Genomic DNA, 12101 nt, shown 5'->3' with positions numbered 1-12101 from the left:
AGTAGTCATTCCATCCCTGTTCCTTCTAGTGTGAGCAGCAAGGAGCTAGGGCAGAGACAAACTCAACATTCCTTCAAATGCTGCTATGGAGACAAAATGAAAACTAGCCCATCAAAACTAAATTAGTGAAAACAAACAAGTAAATTCATAGAAGCGATTATTTGGTGAATTGGACTCATTTCCTCCAGAACCTCACGCCTTCTCTACAAAGCCTTCTCTGACTCTCCTTGGCTGAATTGGTGGGTCCCAATACACCCTGTTCACGCTTCCAGCACATCACTTTGAAGTGATTTGAAGATAGAAGCATTCTATCTTAGTTATCTGATTTCTTAAGTAGCTCAATCTCTATACAGTTTATCCATTCAACATCTACTTAAATAAAAAAGTTTCCTCGTTGAACAGATATTTATGGAGGTGGGCACAAAATGGGTGAAGGGGTCAAAAGCCACAAACTTGCAGTCATAAAATAAATAAGTAATGGGGATATAATGTACAGCAGTGGCTGTAGTTAATAATACTGTATTTCATATCTGAAAGTTGCTAAGATGGCAAATCTCAAAAGTTCTCACCACAAGAAAAAAAATTTTTTTGGAATGGTGTATAGTGATAGATGGTAACTAGACTTTTTGTGGGGATGGATCATTTTTGTTATATATACGAATATAGAATCATTATATTGTACACTTGTAACTAATATGTTATCTGTCAATTATACCTCAATTAAACTTTTTTTTTTTAACCAAACAAAACACAGACATTTACCATGAGCTGACTATGTGCTAGAGATTATAATAGATACTAAAGACTAAGGTCCAGGTTCCAGTCCAGAGATCATGGTCTGGAGAAGGCAGACCAAATTTCAGATATCCTTATATTCACCCTTCTGCTTTGCATTGTGGTTGGCAGAGTCTGTGCTCAGTAGAAGTGCTAAGCAGATTATAGGCATGTTGCCACTAAAATAACCAGAACTACAAGTTCCAAGTACACTCACAAGTGTTACAGCTAACATTTAAAATAGAAGCAGAAAACATTTCAAGTCCAAGAAAGTTTATGAGGTGGTTCTGAAAGCTACATTTTCCAATTCACCAAAATATTCAACAACGGCAAAAGAAAAAGACAAAGAAAATTGTATAATGAGATACACAGTATTCAGAATGTCCCATGAAGCAAGAAAAGATGGCATAGCCCTGTATTTAAAGTTTGGATACTGGGGCACCTGGGTGGCTCAGATGGTTAAGCATCCAACTTCAGCTCAGGTTATGATCTAACAGTTCATGAGTTTGAGCCCCGTGTTGGGCTCTGTGCTAACAGCTCAGAGCCTGAAGCCTGCTTCAAATTCTTTGTCCCCCTCTCTTTCTGCCCCTCCCCCACTCATATTCTCTCTCTCTCTCTCTCTCTCTCTCTCTCTCTCTCTCTCTCAAAAACAAATAATAAACATTGAAAAGATAGTCAAAAAAAATAAAGTTTGGATTCTGAAACAATCCATTTCATTTAAGCTTCAACGATAATAATCCAGTAACTATGTTTAAAGTCATTTAAAATGTCTTAAATGATCTGTTAGGTGTAAACTCATTGAAAAATATATTAATTCAGCCCTAATCTGATTCAAAACATAACCCATCAGTCCCAAGATGTTAAAAATCAAACAGTGTTGAAACATTCCCAGAATCAATGTCTTATAGCTTCCACATGGCTGATCAAAAACATGCAGAAACACATAATAACTTAGGAAGTTCAATAACATAAAAAAAATGACCACAATAAAATTTAATTCAAGTCTAACCCTCAGGATCTTTGAAAACTATCTAAATTAGTCTGGATACTTAAAAACAGAAATTATCTTGTCAGATATTCCCCCAAACAACTGTCTTAAAATAAACTTCATCAGAAATCTAGGTTTATTGGTAGTCAGAAAGGTCGTTGGAATCTCCATCCTTCGATATTCTGTTCAGGAGTAGTAGGTAGTAAATAGGTTTGAGTCTCAGCACATTTTCAAATAGAGTGCATGTTAGGCTGACTAATGTCACCTTCCCCCCCCCCCCCCAAATACATAAGTCCTAATCCCTTGGAACCTATGAATGTTACTTTATAGGGTCAAAAAGGACTTCACACATATAATTAAATTAAGGGTTTGAGATAGGAAGATTACCCTGGATTACCTGGGTAGATAACATTTATTGCAGTTATAAATTATAGTTGTATCATAGTTACACTTTGTCAATGTAACTATTTAATTTGGAGGCACAATAGATTAGGATAAATCCTGTAGTCAAACTGATATGAAAGACAAAATTATCAGGATAATTAAAGGCAACATTCTCTGTTCCACCTTTCCTGAATGAACCAGAATTCCCTTATTTCCTATTTAGGCCCAAGGGCCAGACTGTGCCTGTAGGCTATCACAACCAGATACTCACACAATTGCCTCATTGATTCCCATTAAGTAACTCATATGCTCTGAGTTATAACTAGATCTAATTCAGGACCTGTCAGGCTGTCAGGCCAGATTTCCATGATGCAGCCCCTGAACAAAACATCTAAGGCCAGAGATTCCAACAACCTCTTTGATCCTATAAATTTAAAGAATCTTTGGAGTAAGCCCTCTGCCCCATACCACTTCTTGGAGAGCCAGATAAGTTCTGGGAGGTGTAGTTTTGCTTCCTGAATTGCTCTGGATGATCTGACCATCCGACAATTTCCCAGCCATCCTCACCATCATTTAATCCATAGCTACACAATTGAGACTATTAATTAAATCTCAGGTAAAAGCTTTAACTTTACATCTTTGTAATTAAGAGATATTTTTATACACAGACACATGCCAAAATCCTTTTTAATTAAAACCTTTTGGTAGAAATACTCTTACTTTCCATTTTGGAGATGGTGAGAAGTATATGAAAAGTCTGATTCTGCTCAGGGCATTCCTGTTTTAAATAAAACTAATTTTTCCATAGAATTTTCAGTGATTTTTCCCCACTCTTAATACACTTCAGCCAGGCATGGTCCCTTTGAAATTAATTCCAGTTTGTGAAATTCAAAAGATGAAGACTAGTAGGAATTTAATTTCATATTGGTGGTTTCTGTGGCTGGGTAAACATTATTAATGTTTTCATAATGGCATAATAAGTGATTTAATTCACTAAACACAATGGACATATGGTACCATATTTGTATTAGCTCTGCCCAGTACATGAAATCACTGAGTATAATTCATATACCTATTTTTTCCAACTAACCCACTGTATTTGAATATGAATTTGTCACCATTAGTGAAGATCTCCAGTTAATATGAACTATGGCGGGAGAAAATACACCGTTAGATATACAGGTTAATAACCTGAACATATAAAAAATGGATGATTAACAATTTAATTCTGCAAATATTGGGATCTTACTATGTGACAGGTTCCTGTATCCTGAACTGGGGATAAAAGAGTGTTGAGCCAGATCCAGTCCTGCTCCATGGAGTCTAGTGTACAAACGGGGTACAACTCTTGCCAGAGTCACGATGTAGGTAATCGGGGCAGAGAAAGCAGGCTGTCTTTCTCACTATCCATTCCAACCTCCTTGCTATAAATGAAAATGCGTGGGCCTTTTACAAAAGGCAGGAAAAAAATTTTCCTTCCTTCTGTGGTCTTTCCCACAACTTGTCAAGGTGGATTTTTTTTTCCTTCTTTGTCATTTAATGTCACACTCCCAGAATGGCGGGGGCACTCGGGTTATGAGTGCAGACACTCCTCTCCCGCGCGCAGGGGTCCTGCCCACAATTCTGCACACTGGCTGCTGGGTTTCCTTTCTCACCTGCTGCAGGACCGAAACCTCCCGGAGTCCAGTCAGGCATCTCTCTTTCCCAAGACCTGCCACCCCAGTCCAGAGGATGGGCCACCTGTCAGTGCTGTCACTTCCACGGCCAGACGTCCTAAGCACCAGGACAGAGGCAGGTAAGAGACTCGCCCCCCACCGTGTCACCTAAAGCTTGGTGGTGTCATCAGCTTGACAGGAGGACTTCCTAGAACTTCGCGGCCCGCTCTTCCCACAGATCCCCCAGGGCGCATGCGCCTGACCAGAACCAATCTCCGTCTTCTGCATTCTCACTCCCACGCCAGGGAGGCTAACGTAGCTGGACCGTGGAGGTTTGCGGTGCCAGGGGATGAGGTACAGACTGGCCAAGAACTTGTCACAGGGAGGTGGCGGGAGGAAGGAGCTGAGAGGTTCCAAGCTCCCAGTGCCAAATCCACTGTCCTAAACGAAAACACAAATTTGAAGATACAGTAGGAATTTCAAGATGGCAACCTCAGAGTGTTGAAATCTCAAGAATGGTATCTTTCTCAGCGTGGGATCTTGAACAACTGCATAAGTTACATGCTCATGAAGCAGCTCCTGAGTGGAGAGAAAGGGTGGGAGGCTTTCATCTCATGCCTTTGGTTAGTAGCAAAGGTTTCTCGTCATCAGTTTCCTGAAAAAATGTCAGGAAAAGACTGTGAGGTTCTTAGCCATGCAGAAGCTGTGTGATTTTTGGAAACTAGTAGGAGCTGTTCCTAGAAGCCCAGTACAGAGTCTGTTCTTAAAGCTTTTCCCATAATTCTGTAAAGCATCTAATAGCTGGCAATAATTCCCATAGCCCAACCAGAAGGGTTCAGTTGCAAACAACAGAAAGCACAACGGATACAGTATTATAATTCTGTCTGGAGAGGCATGAAATAGGAACATTCCAGGAATAAATTGACTGTGGTGGGGCATGTTTAGACACAGAAGAAAGCATTTTATGTTGCAAATGTCATTCAGTGCTAGAAGAAGAACCAGTTATACTAAAGGAGAAACATCACAAAAAATGAAACGGCTGTGTCATTCTTCACTGCTCTTTATAGCATGAGTTGGAGGGGTTGTCGAGGCAGAGCAGTGATTAAGTTTGAAAGTGGCAAATAGACATAAATTGTGTCCTTGCTTAGAAAAAAGTAGGAATTGTCCTCCTGATACATGAGCTTTAGATTTAAGTAGATTTACTTGCTGTGTTACCTTGGGTGGTAAATTAATTCTCCGAGTCTCAGGTTCTTCATACTATCCTTCCAGGGTAGTTAGAGATGATTTATAAAAAGAACCTAGAACAATATCTAATACAGAGTAGATACTCAATAATCACTGTTATTATAATAAAATACAATTTTGTGTACAGGAACAGGCTTAGGAACATGTGGATTGCTACCATGTTGGCACCCCTACATCTGGGTACATCACTCAAAGCAACACCACCCCAATTCTCTACTGGATTCCTTGGCATCCATCTCCTGTCCTCCCATCTATCCATCTACCGATCCAGTCAACTCACTTATCCACCCATCTATCCTTTCTCCCTTCTAAAACTGGAACTGTCATAAAAGTTGGAATTCAGTATTCAGAAGCCTCAAGACTGCCTCGTAGCCATCTCTCACAGCAAGCCCTGAATTAGAGGAGGGATTTACTCCAAAATAAAATGAATTTAAAATGCATATACAACTTTATCCTCAAAAAGTCACATCACCTTTATAACAATCACAGGGATACTAAAAATTTCCATATGTTTTGTAGGAGGTGGGTCTTCATGTCAGCTCCATCCTCCATATTAAATATTGATGAGAAATCTTTCTGTATTTTTGTATGTACCATTTCCTCAGCTTAGAATTTCTCTCCCCAGTTGATGTGATAAATTTAAGGCCCATTTCATATTTCTGCTCCTTTTGAATCTTGCAGCTCTCCCAGCAATGATCACCCTCTCCTCATTACCAACATTGTATCTTGCTCACACCTTTACAAAGCACTTCTATAGTAAATTACAAGAATTTGTTTATGCAGCTATATATTTGAGATCTTCGTTTATATTTTAAAAAATCTAACACCTAGCTCGGTTGGACACCTAGGGGTGCTTGATATATGCTGAATCAATTAAGAGCCTTAACAGCAAGCCCAAGCCCTTCACTCCTGACTCCATCCCATGCCGGCTCAGTTTAGGTTTCCCTCTTCAGTTATGCCCAGCAGCTCCACCCATTCTTCCCTCCTCTTGCCAGAGCTGTGAACCCAGCTCATTGTGTGGGGCAGCAGCATCTCCCCAGATCTCATCCACCCATTTCCATGCCCCTGTTCTGTCCTGTACCCTCTCAGACACATCCTGGAATTTAAAGGTATGAGCAGAGGAAGACAAGGAGGCAAAAACAAAACAAAACAAACCACAAAAGGGTTTCAGGAAGAATAGCATGATCGACAATGACAAATGCAGCACAAGGTAAGAGAGAGGTTGAAGTGCCAAATGTATTGAGCCTTACCACGCTCCACTTTCAAGCAAGTTGTAAAGAGTAGACAAACCAACAAGGCAGATGAATCTTTTGTCCTTTTGGACCTTGCATCCTACCATGCTAACACAATAAGCGAACAAATAATGTACTCATAGCTCAGAAGTGCGACAAAGGGGAAGAAGAGGGAGATAACATGAAGAAGTTACCTATAATAGTAAACAGTTACTTATAATTAATCTTAAATTACTGCTGTATATCAAGTCTTGTTCTAAATACTACATGTGTATAATATCAGTTAATCCTTACAGCAATCCTAGGAGATAGGTACAGTTATTTCCTCAATTATAGATGAGAAACTGAACCACGGAGGGATTAAATGGTGTTTCCAAGGTCACAGCCCATGCGTGTTCTGGGGAAAGCCTCTCTGAGAATGGATATCTGAGCCAAGACCTGAGGGATGCTAATGACCCAGCCAGGGAGAGAATCCCGGGCTACGGGGAGAACAAGTGCAAAAGCCTGGAAGTGGGCAAGGGTTTGGGGGACTCGAAGATTGGAGAGGAGGCTGGTGGGGATGGATGATCAGGAGTGTGGGGGCAAGTGCAGGAGATGAGGCTGACAGGAAGCAGGAGCTGATCAGTTGGCCGGCACGTTGCATGAGGAGGTGGCTGGTGAATCTGGAGTGACTTGAACAGCTGCAAAATGGAGCTATGGGGGCAGAAGTTAGGCTTAGTGGGTTGAGGAGAGAATGGGAGGTACAGAAGTAGAGACAAACATTCAGAACTGCTTAAAGAAGCCCTGCCTTAGAAAGGGGAGAATGGGTGGTAAAGAGAACCAAGATGTGGGGTTGAGAAACCTTAAATATGTGTAAGTGCTGTAGAAAATGAGAAGTTTAAAACATAAAAGAAAGGAGAGATGATTTTCTGAGCCAGTTCTGAATGTGCACTGAGGGGCTGTGATTTAGGGCACAGCGGAGGATTTAGGGTCAGACAGGGGAGGGTCAGCAATTCCAGTGTGACTGGAGTGATGGAAGGAAGGAGGAGCTGGATGCATATAAGCTTATAACGGAAATGGAAAAAAGCTGGAGAGCTAGCATCTCCTTCTTCTATTCTGTCTACTTCACAGCTGTGTCCCACTCATCTGATTGAATACTCATGTCCAAACTTTGCTAGAATTAAGGCTGACTCTTACTCCTCTTGGACCTTGTCCTGGTCCTGTGTGCACACTCCCAAGTCAGGCTCTTTCTGTAGATTACTGCTCCTGGCTCCTTCCCTGCTGACCAAAATGTGTTCAGTACAACAAAGTGCCTTGTGTCTATTTTCCTGAAACCTTGGAATACCTAAAGTCTTAGAATGGCAGTAATATACACTCAAAAATTAAAAATAACACATGAGAATGTATCTCTTCATCAATGAACTTTGTGACAAATGGCTTACTATGTATGTAAACCTCACACCATGAGATGACACCAAAGAAATTCCATAGCTCCATTATCAAGGAAAACATTTCTGTATTGGGTGGAGTGAAATCCTATGAACAATCCTTTCAGGCAGCATTGATATCGTCAACCTAGACCGAATGGGATCATAGATTCTGACAGAAAATTCCACTGGTGCAAGACATCAGTGCAATGTGTTCTATAAAGCGCTTCTGATGAAATGACATGTTCATTCCAAAACACCTCCCACAGCTTATTCATCTCTTTTGAGAAAACTGTAATGGTTGTGTCTCTCCATTACTAATAAAGAGAATAAGGACAATCCATATAGAAAAGGATGGGTTACTTGCACTACTCAGAATGAGTTTTCCATAACAATTTACGCAGTTTTGAGAAGTAAATTCTTTCTTCCTATGAAAAGGCTGAAATTGTTGACATAACAATTATTTAAGAAAATTTTCTCAAACTTTCAGGTGTGAGATCAGTAACATCTGAGCATCTAACATATTAAATGGTGATTACAGTTGATAACATTGTATTATATAACTGAAATGTGCTAAGAGAATAGAACTTAAATATTCTCATGCACACAAAAAAAGATAAATATGTGAAGTGACGGATGTGTTACCTAGACAGGAGGACTCCTTTCACAATATATTCGTATATCAAATCATGCAGTACACTTTAAATACCTTACAATTCTATTTGCTAATTGTAGCTCAATAAAACTAAAAAAAAAAAAAATAGTAGAATGATTTATATGCATCTTTCCTTCTCCCCCATCCCACCCTCAATTTTTTTCCCCTCAAAAAGTAAGCTCTGTTGGGCAGGAAAGAGTATGCACTCTGAATTATTTTTTTTTTTAAAGATTGTATGTACAGAAAAGTTTTAGAGTTAAGTACATTGTACTATACTGTCTAAACATCATATAGGTCAATCATAGTATTTTTCTATCTAAAAACTCACTATTTTAAACTAAATATCCTAGATTTAATCTAAATATTCTGTTTAAATTATTCTTCAGTCACAAGAAATAAGAGACTTTACCATATTAGTAGTCTGAAATATGAACAAACAGACTATCTGAGGATTGAGTGGAACACTCACGAAGGAAGAATATGAAAAGTTAAAAAAAAAAAAAAAGGCAGTCAGGAGCTCCAACAAAATGGCACATTTTTCTAACAATGCCATTGTGAGTTTGATCAATGTTTCTCATGATAAGACGTGTAAAGCCCTAAGTTACCTGACAGTTTTATGTTATCAGACATCAAATTGATTCTGTTTCCAGATTTTTGCGTTACAATTGAATCTAAGAAAAGAAAGCTGGTAACTACTAACTGTTAGGTTTTGTAATGTTTTACTATTAAAGAGAAAGAAATAGGAGTTGTATTTAGTTGTATTGGGTATTGTTAAACATAAACTGAGGTATATTAAATATTTTAAGAACTTATTTGAGCAAATATTGTTTCTAATTGGGTAGCACCAAACAGGAAGTGATTAGGAGTGCTCCACTGACAGGAGCTACCTGCGAGACTTTTATAGTGAAGAGGTAGAAGAAAGCAAGGAAATTGCCTGACTGGCTATAGGTGAAGCATTTGCTTTATTTGGAAAAGCCTAGTTGGTTGGTTGTGATTGGTTGTCTTCAGGTTTTGACTTCTTAACCCGGGAGGCATTTAAAGGCTTTCGTTTTACTTTGTCTACACTAGGCTGCTAAGGTATTAGAACCACCTCTAATTGCCGCCTTGTTTAATAAATGTAACATTATATATTTTTAGTTACAACTTACCAGTTAATTTGAGATAAGAATGAAAACTAGGGTATGGAGACATCACCATACATGGCTGATTTAAAAAACCAAAAAAGAAACATCTGACTTAGGAGATCATGTGTAGATTCCCTACTGGATTTAATTCAACTGACTGAACATTACTTTGCTTTCATACACTTTTGGTTGCCTATGGTTTTTCAAATAAAATGACCAAACAATGCGTTATTACATCCATGTTTTGGCAATTATTAGTTAGGACACTAACTTTAGCTGTAAGCACAACACCTGAAATGGCTTGAGTAATTAAGAGAGCTAACTCTTTTAGGTAATAAAGTGTCTTATGTGAGGCTGTCAAGGACTGCAGCTCCAGATCATTGACAAACCAGGGTCAGTCCTATCTTTCTGCTCCCCCATGCCTGGCATGTGGCTTTTCTCCACATGGTCGTGAGATGGCTGCTATACTGCCTCATGCCTCATCTCCCATCAGGGTCAGGGGACCTTAATTTATCCCTTTAAAAGAGCAGTTTCAAAGTTTCATACAATGACTTACATACTACCAGCTAGAATTCGGTCACATGGTCACCTCCAGTGGGTAGTCTCTTAGAAAGTTGAGTATCCTAGCTTTCAAGCCATTATGCAGAAAAAGGCAAGAATGAAAGATTGCTAATGGCTTTTAAGCCACCCTGTCTGCCTCTGTGGTCAAGGGGGATGAGGAAGTTTGTAGAAAATACGAATGGGGGGCGCCTGGGTGGCTCAGTCGGTTAAGCGGCCGACTTCGGCTCAGGTCATGATCTCACAGTTCGTGAGTTCGAGCCCCACGTCGGGCTCTGTGCTGACGGCTCGGAGCCTGGAGCCTGCTTCGGATTCTGTGTCTCCCTCTCTCTGACTCTCCCCTGTTCATGCTCTGTCTCTACCTGTCTCAAAAATAAATAAAAATGTTTAAAAAAAAATTAGAAAATACAAATAGGGCATCCAAATAATTTTCTAAATCACAGAGAACATTTCCTTAAAAAATGCTGACGTTTATAAGTATTATTGGTTGGTACTACAAGGCTGATCTTATTGATTTGGGGAGTCAATGTAAAAATCATTTACTTACCAGTGAGATGGTTTCTCAATGTGCTATGCTCCTGTCATGATTTGACTTTGGGCTGACCTGAAATTTTCCAAATGCTTCTATTTAAACTCTGGCCACTCCTAGACACTCAAGCTTCAGAATAACATAGATCTCAGCCCCATTATTCCTTTTCCAAGCTGTATCAGGAAAAAAAAACCAAAAACGGGCACTGCAGGTTTGTATAAATCTCTTAAGTATCAGCTAGTTAGGGAAGCAAGGTGTTATATAATGATTCTATATATTAGAATCAGCTAGGAATCCTTTAAGAAATTCTGATAAACTGATTTTTAAGAGCTCTGTAGGTAATTCTTACATGCAACTAATGCTGAAAACTAATGCATTAGAAGACGGAAAAAACTAGAAATAGCATGGAAAACCTTGATCAAGTTATTGAGCCTCTTTAAAAAAATTTTTTTTAACGTTTATTTATTTTTGAGACAGAGAGAGACAGAGCATGAACGGGGGAGGGGCAGAGAGAGAGGGAGACACAGAATCTGAAGCAGGCTCCAGGCTCTGAGCTGTCAGCACAGAGCCCAACGCAGGGCTGGAACTCACGGACCGCGAGATTGTGACCTGAGCCGAAGTCGGCCGCTTAACCGACTGAGCCACCCAGGCGCCTCTATTGAGCCTCTTTAAGCTCAGTTTTCTCATCTATTAAATGAGTTAAACCATATAAACAGTTTCATGCATAACACATGGTAAACACTTAATAAATATTAGTTATTGTTTTGATGATGCTAACATATTTTTTAATATGAAATTTATTGTCAAATTGGTTTCCATACAACACCCAGTGCTCATCCCAACAGGTGCCCTCCTCATTGCACATCACCCACCTTCCCCTCCCTCCCACCCAATATATTTTTGAAAAAAAAAACAAAAAACATTCTGAGCAAATGGAGTTTTTCCAAGGCAAACAATAAACTATAAGAGCAGAGATCTTGAAGATAGCTTGGCCACTTACTAGTTAATTTGACATTGAGCAGGTAAACCATGTGATCTGCCTCAGTTTTTTCATCTACTAAATATGAATAACAGCTATTTCTCAGGTTTTGAAGATTAGAAGATATCATGTCTGCTAAAGTTGAATTTTCAAAAAAGTAAGATCACAACTCTTACACAAATATAAAACAGACATGTACCAAAGATTTTACTCAACTCTTCAATTACTGAAGGAACAGATATGATGGCAAGACCTGTTCAATGAGAATTTTACTTACAAAGATCTACAATCTACCAGTCAAAATTCATTTGCATTGATGTGAACAGAATTATTTGCATTGCAATTTGTTTTCACAATCTGACAGCTACCCCTGGAAAAGACAGCAGGAATCTTGCCCATTTCCAAGTCCTAACATGTAGTTGAAGCACACAGCAGAGTGTACCCACCATGTATTAAGTACTGATTAAATGGTGGTTCCAGTTCTTGTTATTGTTGGGTAATATGATCATTTACCTAAAGAAACCAAAGCAAATCAACTAAATGTATTAAGACAGATTAGTCATTACTATGAC

General features: G+C 39.2%; 1 long non-coding RNA gene across 2 annotated transcripts; it reads right to left on the bottom strand.

The window, feature by feature from the left end:
• Positions 1–2536: 2536 nt before the first annotated feature.
• LOC144617077 (uncharacterized) lies at positions 2537–10709 on the bottom strand. Of its 2 annotated transcripts, none has more exons than XR_013557097.2 (3): positions 10569–10709; positions 4065–5111; positions 2537–3919 (listed from the first exon to the last, which is right to left on the bottom strand). It is a non-coding gene; the product is annotated as an uncharacterized LOC144617077 (long non-coding RNA). The 2 variants fall into 2 exon arrangements; XR_013557096.2 differs by having other exon boundaries at positions 4065–4242.
• Positions 10710–12101: the final 1392 nt, after the last annotated feature.

The sequence above is a fragment of the Panthera onca genome, chromosome C1 (genome assembly GCF_046562875.1).
Source record: "Panthera onca isolate mPanOnc1 chromosome C1, mPanOnc1 haplotype 2, whole genome shotgun sequence".
In the NCBI taxonomy this organism is placed as follows: Eukaryota; Metazoa; Chordata; class Mammalia; order Carnivora; family Felidae; genus Panthera; species Panthera onca.
This window is presented reverse-complemented; position numbering and strand designations above follow the sequence as displayed.